Source organism: Acipenser ruthenus, chromosome 10 (genome assembly GCF_902713425.1).
Source record: "Acipenser ruthenus chromosome 10, fAciRut3.2 maternal haplotype, whole genome shotgun sequence".
Lineage (NCBI taxonomy): Eukaryota > Metazoa > Chordata > Actinopteri > Acipenseriformes > Acipenseridae > Acipenser > Acipenser ruthenus.
The window spans coordinates 4,339,923-4,348,189 of record NC_081198.1 but is presented as its reverse complement, the minus strand read 5'-3'; positions in this window follow the sequence as shown (position 1 = coordinate 4,348,189).

The following is an 8,267-nucleotide window of genomic DNA, read 5'->3' as shown; positions in this document are numbered from 1 at the left end:
TGTGCACTCAGCTGCTTCATACACGGCAACCTTATCATTAACAAGAGGTTTGAGAAACAAATGCAACAACTCCAGGACCTATTGTTAAGCGTACCAGGGACACCCAAACCAAATATGTACTTTTATTGTTATAGTGTAATGGGGGGGGGGGGGGGGGGGGCATACATTTTAGTTTACAGTATTTCAATAAGTATTCTAAACAGGTTTGTAAAATAGGATCTATAAAATATACACTAAGTAGTTCAATATGATAAGAGCATTCTTTTTTTAATTTAATTTTTTATTTTTATTGCAGCAACATGCTACAAAAATACACAAGCCGACAACTACACTATATAGACTACTAGTAGTGGAGCTCATGTTTATACATTTACAGATATAATCTATTATGTTACAGCACAGTATCTGCAAATAATTAATATAGAGCGTGCTCATGCAACTTGCACTGCTGAGTAATGGGAATTGAAATAACATGTCCAGAATCGGTTACCAGTGCAACGCATAATTAATTATACAATGTAGCGCATGCTTTTTCATCATTGTTTGCAACTTTGTGTCAACTAGAAATGTATTTTTTTTTTAATTATTATTATTATTATTATGGCTCTTGAGGTAGGGTTGTGTCTTGCTTGCCTTCTGCATTGCTTGCATTGTTGAATTATGTCCGACACAGCTACTTAATATACATTATTATGAAACTACAGTAGAATGCTGAAGGGAGGGGGGGGGGGGGGGGGGGGGGGTACACTCTAAATTGCTTTACAATAGCATCACCATCTGGTCATAATGAGCACTGCCAACTTTCATATATCCTGATGCTGGGAGGAGTCTGGTGACTGTTTTGAATAGCCCATAGGATAAGTAGGCTACCTGTACAGATAGATATTCTTTATGTATGTGACACACATACTAATATCATTCAATTCAAATGCTATATATATATATATATATATATATATATATATTTGGTGTTGCAGTTTTTATCCTGTGAACGTGGTTCAAATTATTAAATAGAGATGCATAACGCTGTTGACATGCCATTTATTATTTAAATTTATTTTTTATTCTAATTTATTATTAGAATACTAGAATATTAATATGCGAGTCTATATTTAATAAATATGGCAACATTTTATAAGTTAACTATCTTTGTTGATTTGACAGAAATTGTTAATAATGATGTTATTCTCATTAATTTTTTTTTTTTGTGTGTTTATTAGCATAAAAATCTGTTGTGGTTTAAAAAAAAAAGAGGGATAAACCATTTAAAAAATGATAAACAGAAATCGAATATTACGGCATTTCAATGTCTAGTTTTCCATGGCAAACTCCATAGAAAAGTTGTTGTTACCGTTTAGTCGATATCCGCGCAGACCGCATTTATAGACACGTTATTAGATCTCATTCTTATGGTATCCCAAATATTCCAGTCCTTAAAGATGTCCTTTTAAATTGTATATTGTGTTTGCTTAATCCACGTACGTTTGAATGAAATATAAACTTCTGTTTTTTTTTTTTTTTTTTTATGGCAGTGTGATTATAATTGATTACCAATATTGGAATAGTGATTTATTGAGTGTGAAAAAACGCATCTGACGTGAAGGAAACTGTCACAAAACCACGTAAGAGATGCTGCATATTATATTCTAGAGAGGGGAGGCCATTTTTAGGGAAGATTTTCTGGAGTGTGTCCAACGCTCAATTTAGGGACACAGGTAGTCCTGTCTTTAGACTAGCTTGAAATAGTTATATTATAGTTATACAGGTACATTATACGTTTTGATATAATGAAATGAATATGTGGCTTTGGAACGCTATAGCACACACGCACGCACGCACGCACGCACACACACACACACACACACACACACACACACATAAAATGATCCATATACTGTTTCGATGTCAAATGTTTAAATATCGTAATAATTAGAGGTAAACGAAGTTTAAGACTCACAATTACATATAATGTCGTGTGTGGGTGTTGGATCAGTGCTGTCTAGGTCTTAATGCTTTATACCTTTTTTTTTGTGCAAGCAAATGAAACTTAATAAAGACAGACCTTTAGAGCTTGCAATGTAGCCTTCACAGTTGCCTGTTGCTAGGTTTTGTAACATAACAGTTTTATTTTCCTTTCACATAAAAAAGAGACCTTGATACATCTGACTCATGAACATTCCACACCATTATTATTATTATTAATATTATTATTATTATTATTTATTATTATTATTATTATTATTATTGAAAAATATACAAGATACACCCTGTAAAAAGTATATTTTTTGTTTCAATAACTTACAACTTTAAACTTTTCAGTGTTTAACCCTTTTCTAAAAGCTGTCAGCCATTGAGTTGCTAGAGAAGGTGTTAAATGTACTTCAGGCTTGGTATTACTTTATTGTATATTGCAGTATCAGTAGGCCTACATGAGTAAGCATGCAAATCAAAAAGCTTAATGTATGTTATTTGTATTTACAAAACTGACCTTTTTAAATAAAAAATGACACCCCAGGATATCTACATATCTCGTTTATACAAAGGTCCTGGGGGCCAGCCTCACAGCAAGCACATCCACTCCTTGCATTAAAACATTCAATCACACCTTGAACACGTTGCAAATTAGTGTACATTCCATTGTGAGTGATTCAAAATCTCCACAGCTATGCAGATTTCAATTGAAAGTATCCTAACAATTAAGCAACATAAGCCATATAGAAATGTAATAACTCATTTATAGCTACCTTGTCTTAAAATAGAATGTGAGAAAGCTAAACATGTATTTTCTTCAATTTTCTCAGATTTTTTTGTTTGTTTTTGTACATCCACATAGTTAAATGTATAGGTAATAACCTGCCTAGGATGTAATGCATTCTCGTGATGTGCCCAAAGGTATGCGCTGCTTTGTAATAAATTGAGATCAATCTAAAAATGCTTTCCACTCTGGTATTTAGAAAACCCATCTGTGTGTTCCTTCATGTGACCCCTGCAGTAAATTCTACTGTTATAAGTATATCAGTGAGCCTATCACTCCAGTCAAGCAGTGAATTATTGACTATAAGTCTTTACAGGGAAGGGCTGATATGACACCCTGGTGGCAACATGGTAATTTCTGTTTGGATTTTTACAATTTATAGCAAGAGGTGGTGATTTATTACACACTGCCTATCATTTCTATATATAAGAAACCATTGACAGTGATTCATAGTAAATCACAGACCCCATCTCATATTTTAGGTGAACATATTTTACATTGTCAAATAATAATAATAATAATAATAATAATAATAATACAAACAGCACTCACAAACAATACTGTTTGAATGGTTGTATTTGGTGTTGTACTGTGTACTTTTTATTGCCTGTTGTTTCTGATTGTTGTGGTTTGTGGTAATAAATGTTATTTGTTCATTTAACCCTGACTTGAATTATAAAGATATTATACCAAGTGCATTCAGAAATGTAATTACTAGCCTGGTGAATTAGGGATTGCATTCAAATAACTACTGTAAATCCAGACTTTTGGTAAACACTATTTACTAGATGCGATGCCAAGGACTTTCTATTAGATATGAATGAAAACAAGGGCACAATTTGCTTTTGTTTCTTTTATTTCAGTTTTCCTGCAGCTGGCTGTGTAATTCAAGTACATTAAATGAACACGTTTTGTGGAATAAAATGACACAGTAGTAACAGCACTGAGTATGGAAAAACTACCCAAGAGCATTAGACAATTATAACTTTTTTTGTTTTTCTTATTTATTTTGTCATGTGCCAGTGGTCGCCTAGCAATGGTTGTGTCAAGGTTGATTTTCCTGATTGGTTAGCAGGCTTTTGGGGCCTGCTGTTTATAATTGATAAACGCTTACTTCTCAGTTTTGATGTGAGAGATAATACAGTCCTTCAATGTGTGGTTGGTATTGTTTAGGAAGACAAAGGGGTCTGTTAATACCACCAAAGCCCTTGGGGATTTTGGCCTCTTCCTTGGTAAACTTAAAGACAGAGCCCTGTTTAGAAATCTCCTGCTTTAAGCATTAATAACAGTCCTCACAGTAATCTTTTGTGTTTTTTCTCTTGACTCTCAAAGAACATTTTTTTTAAATGAAAGTTTAAAGAATACATTTGGATGTTTTTGCCAATGTGTTTTTGAACAATGGTACAGTCCTCATTTGTATTTTGGGACTGCAGTTCTTCCCCGTCAGATCTTCAGAAGCCTTGTATACTATCAAAATGGCTGGTTCAAAACTCTGTACTCCAAACAAAACTGCACTGCCACTACAAAGCTGCATTCAACCAAAGCACCAAAGCAAAAAACAGTGCATTGTTATTTTTCACCTCCTGGGTTTATTGAAAATAAAATCCAGTTTAAACACATTCGTATTTCAGGTATTAATAGTTTAATTGTCTGTGATCCTCACAGATTGCAGCATTTTCTAATTTCCCTTTAGCAAAGACATTTTTATTCCTCACAGATTTAAATTTCATTCTTTTCTCCTGTCTTGTCCCTCATACCCCCAAAAAATGAATAATGTGAATAATACTGTTTTCATGAAGGAATCATTAATTTATCTCAACTATTAAAACAGAGAGAATTATGGAATGACTTTGAATGGGAGCCTCGAAGGAGAAGCTTTGTTTGTTCTTTCCTGTCTTTAATGAGCTTTTGTAAATGGCCAAGAAATATTACTTTTTTTTTTTTGCAATATGATAGAGGCAAGTAACGAAGGGGGCTATGGAGATCCCCAGTGGAAATAGCGTTTCCCTACGCCTTTTCACACTTGTCCGTAGCAGGTTTGAAGCAGTTATGATTACAAGCCATGTTGTTAGGAGAGAGAGAGAGAGAGAGAGAGAGAGAGAGAGAGAGAGAGAGAGAGAGAGAGAGAGAGAGAGAGAGAGAGAGAGAGAGAGAGAGAGAGAGAGAGAGAGAGAGAGAGAGAGAGAGAGAGAGAGAGAGAGAGAGAGAGAGAGAGAGAGAGAGAGAGAGAGAGAGAGAGTGTTTAACTAGTTCTGTGGGCCTCCAGTTCAAACCCATCAATTTCCTACAATTAGGTTTTCTCTGCTTTAGCCTTCCCTCATGTTGAGGCCCTCACACTTAGTTAGGCTGGAACAAGGGTTTATTTTTATAAGCAGCTGTTATTGTTTGAAAATGTTTGTTCCTAACCCCTCTGGTTGTTTTGCATTTCTTTGCCTACTTTTGAAAATATCATTTAATACGCTCTGCCACTCTCCTATTTGTGAGGGTGTGTACTGCACTTTGTAAGTACTATATGTAATGTATAAAACACATGTGTGGATAAAGCACCCTGGAGGCATCAGTAAAAGACTGGGTACAGTGTGTTTCTCTACACTCTCGTATGTAATTATGGGACATGTACAAACTTTCATCCCTCTACTGTTGTTATCTTAGCAGCTACCTACTATTTTGGTAGTAGATTGTCTTTTAAACAAGAGCTGAAGCACTGCTGTTATACCAACACCCATTCAATGACCCCTGTCTTTAGCCCTGTCTTGGAAGAATTGACTGTGACTTTGTCCTCTTGTTTCATGTCTGGTCCAGTGAATTGGTTTTGATGTATTGAGCAGTTGTTGTATTGCCTGTGTATTCTCCAGTACCTTATCATATGGAACATACACTTTATTTAGCTGTAATTGTCTTGCATTTTGACTGCAGTTGTTTTACAGGTACAGTAATTGGCATTTAGTTTATTCCCAGTTGGAAATCTTCAGATTCATCAGTATATTGTCTTCATTAAAACTGTGGCCACTTGGATATGTTATATATATATATATATATATATATATATATATATATATATATATATATATATATATATATATATATATATATATATATATAGGTGTGTATAGAAATATGAGTGTGTATGATTATGTATGTATATGTGTGTGTATCTGGATGCACAGTTTGTGATTTATCTTACATTTAATGTAGTACACCTTGTTATAAGCTCAAGAAAAAAATTAACTGGAATGGGCAATAAATTGAATTACTAGCACACAGCAGTAGCCAAACACCCTGTTGTTTGGGGAACGGATACATTTCCTTCAGCCACACTTGATTATGAGCAGAGATTACTTAAGATTATCTACAGATGTACTGTAAAGTATTCATATAGTCCTGTCACAAAGAGTGGAAGGAGCCAGTCCTCTGTGAAATTTCAAATCTTTTGAATACGCAAATCACCTCAACGTGAATGGTCTTGCATATTTAGGCAGATAAGCATGTCATAATCTCCAATCAAGCAAGAATTGTTTCTGCTGCATCTCCTGTTAAGAGGGATAGCAAATCTCCATGCCGGCAAGGATTTTCAGCAAACTAAATTCATCTAAACAGACCTGCAAACGGAGGTAGTCATTCTGTCTTCACAAATCTGCAATGGCGATGGCAGTAAAGAGTAGGTTCTCTTTTAAAGGGCTGTTGAAAGACAGAGAGTCGCGGTGAACCTAGAATGTGAATTAATAGGAGTCTGTGGAGTCCATCTATTACAAAGCAGGCAGTGTGGTGCTTTATGTATTTATGGACCAGCCGTTTCTGATTTCCCATTGCTACCTTGATGACAGATGACAAGCAAACACTCATAATACATTATTTTAGAGATAAAGGCACTGCATGTACATTTTTAAATACATTTTTGAATAACCTGGATATATCAGAATGCAAGCGTCACCTGGAAGGGTTTTCTTGCTTCAGCAGTTTCAGGCAGTTCCACAGAAATGTAACAAACAGCAGAATCTAAAACTAGCTATTAGTATAGCTCTATACCATAACAGCTTTCAAAGAGCAGCATGTTTTTAATACAATGGTATTGATTTGTTTGATCAATCTCATGCCAGTTCAGAGCAAATTAGTGTGAGTTTAATTAAATACAAATCAATACCTCCTTAATAAAAACATGCTGGACTTACAGACACCAAAGAGCAAACATTAGCACAGTTACATTACAGGCCATACTTGGGAAGGTTATCAGAGAGAATGGCATCAATGAAGAAGTAGACATTTATACTTTTTCATAGAGATATTAAAAAAATGGAATTCAATAAATACACACTGGTTATTTATTTTTTTAAAATGTGTTCTAATTAAGATAAATGCCTTTCTTGCATTTTTGGGTTGTAATTAGGAAACCTTCCTAAAACATTTTCCTGTTTGTCTGTTTGTTTCACAACGCCATCAGTATTCTTGATTGGCTCAGACTCTTTTACCCTGTTTACACTTGCCACTTTTAGGACAGCTTTGAAGTGGCTTAGCTCTTAGGACAGCTTTTTTTTCGTGTGTGGTGGCAGGCTTGGTTCCTTCAGATCTTGTTTGTGTGTCAAGGGCAACTCGTCTGACTATCACTGATAAGTCTATCAGTGGAGCAGGCTCTTTGCCATAGGCTCAGGTTTCTGTTACTGAACAACAGTGGAAAGTTCTATGACTGCAAAATATTTTGAAAGATGCATTTCAGCTGCTGCTAATGATGTACAATGCAATCCATGGCTATAGCCTAGAAAGTTAACCTGACGGCAGAAGCTATGGTAATGCTTGGGTTAAGCAACACAAACAGGCCAGGTGGATTTTCTCTGTTCTTTAAAAAAACTGATTGGAAAACCCATCTGCTCACGCAAGGCTTTCTTTCAAGCAACAACAACAACTTAAAGGAAATAACCTGTTAAAAGAACCCCACCTTTCTTTACTTTGCTTACAATTGTTCTAACCTAAAGTCATTAAGAGGACCCGCAACTGGCAGGAAATCGGAGCTCTCAAACTTCATCTTTTTTTCCCCCCTCTGTGATGCTGTAATTATGCTGATCAGTGCATGTGTTATTTTAGAAAAACACTGCTCTAATGAAACCAGGGTACTCCTTAATGAGTCGCTACGTCTTGTGATAAATTTCATAATTATTCAACCACTACTACCAACACAGAAATTCATCAGTCAAAGCAAATTAGTTGAGATTCATTAGGACACAGCATCTCATAGACACACACACTTTATTAGCCTCTTACACCCATAGCTTTAATTGGGCCCATATTTCACTACACAAGAACTACTCCACTGAAGAGCAGCTTTAATCTTTTGTATTCACAATAACAAGCTACCAAGTGCACCATACGAAAGCACCAGTTATACCAAACTCCCCTCCCAAAAAAGATGTAATTTCTTAATAGAGAGCACATCCTATCTCAGTTTCTTCAGTATGCTTTAGCATTGGTGTGTACTGCACATGTTGATAACCTAATTTCATGAATTTAGTTTGATGGCTTG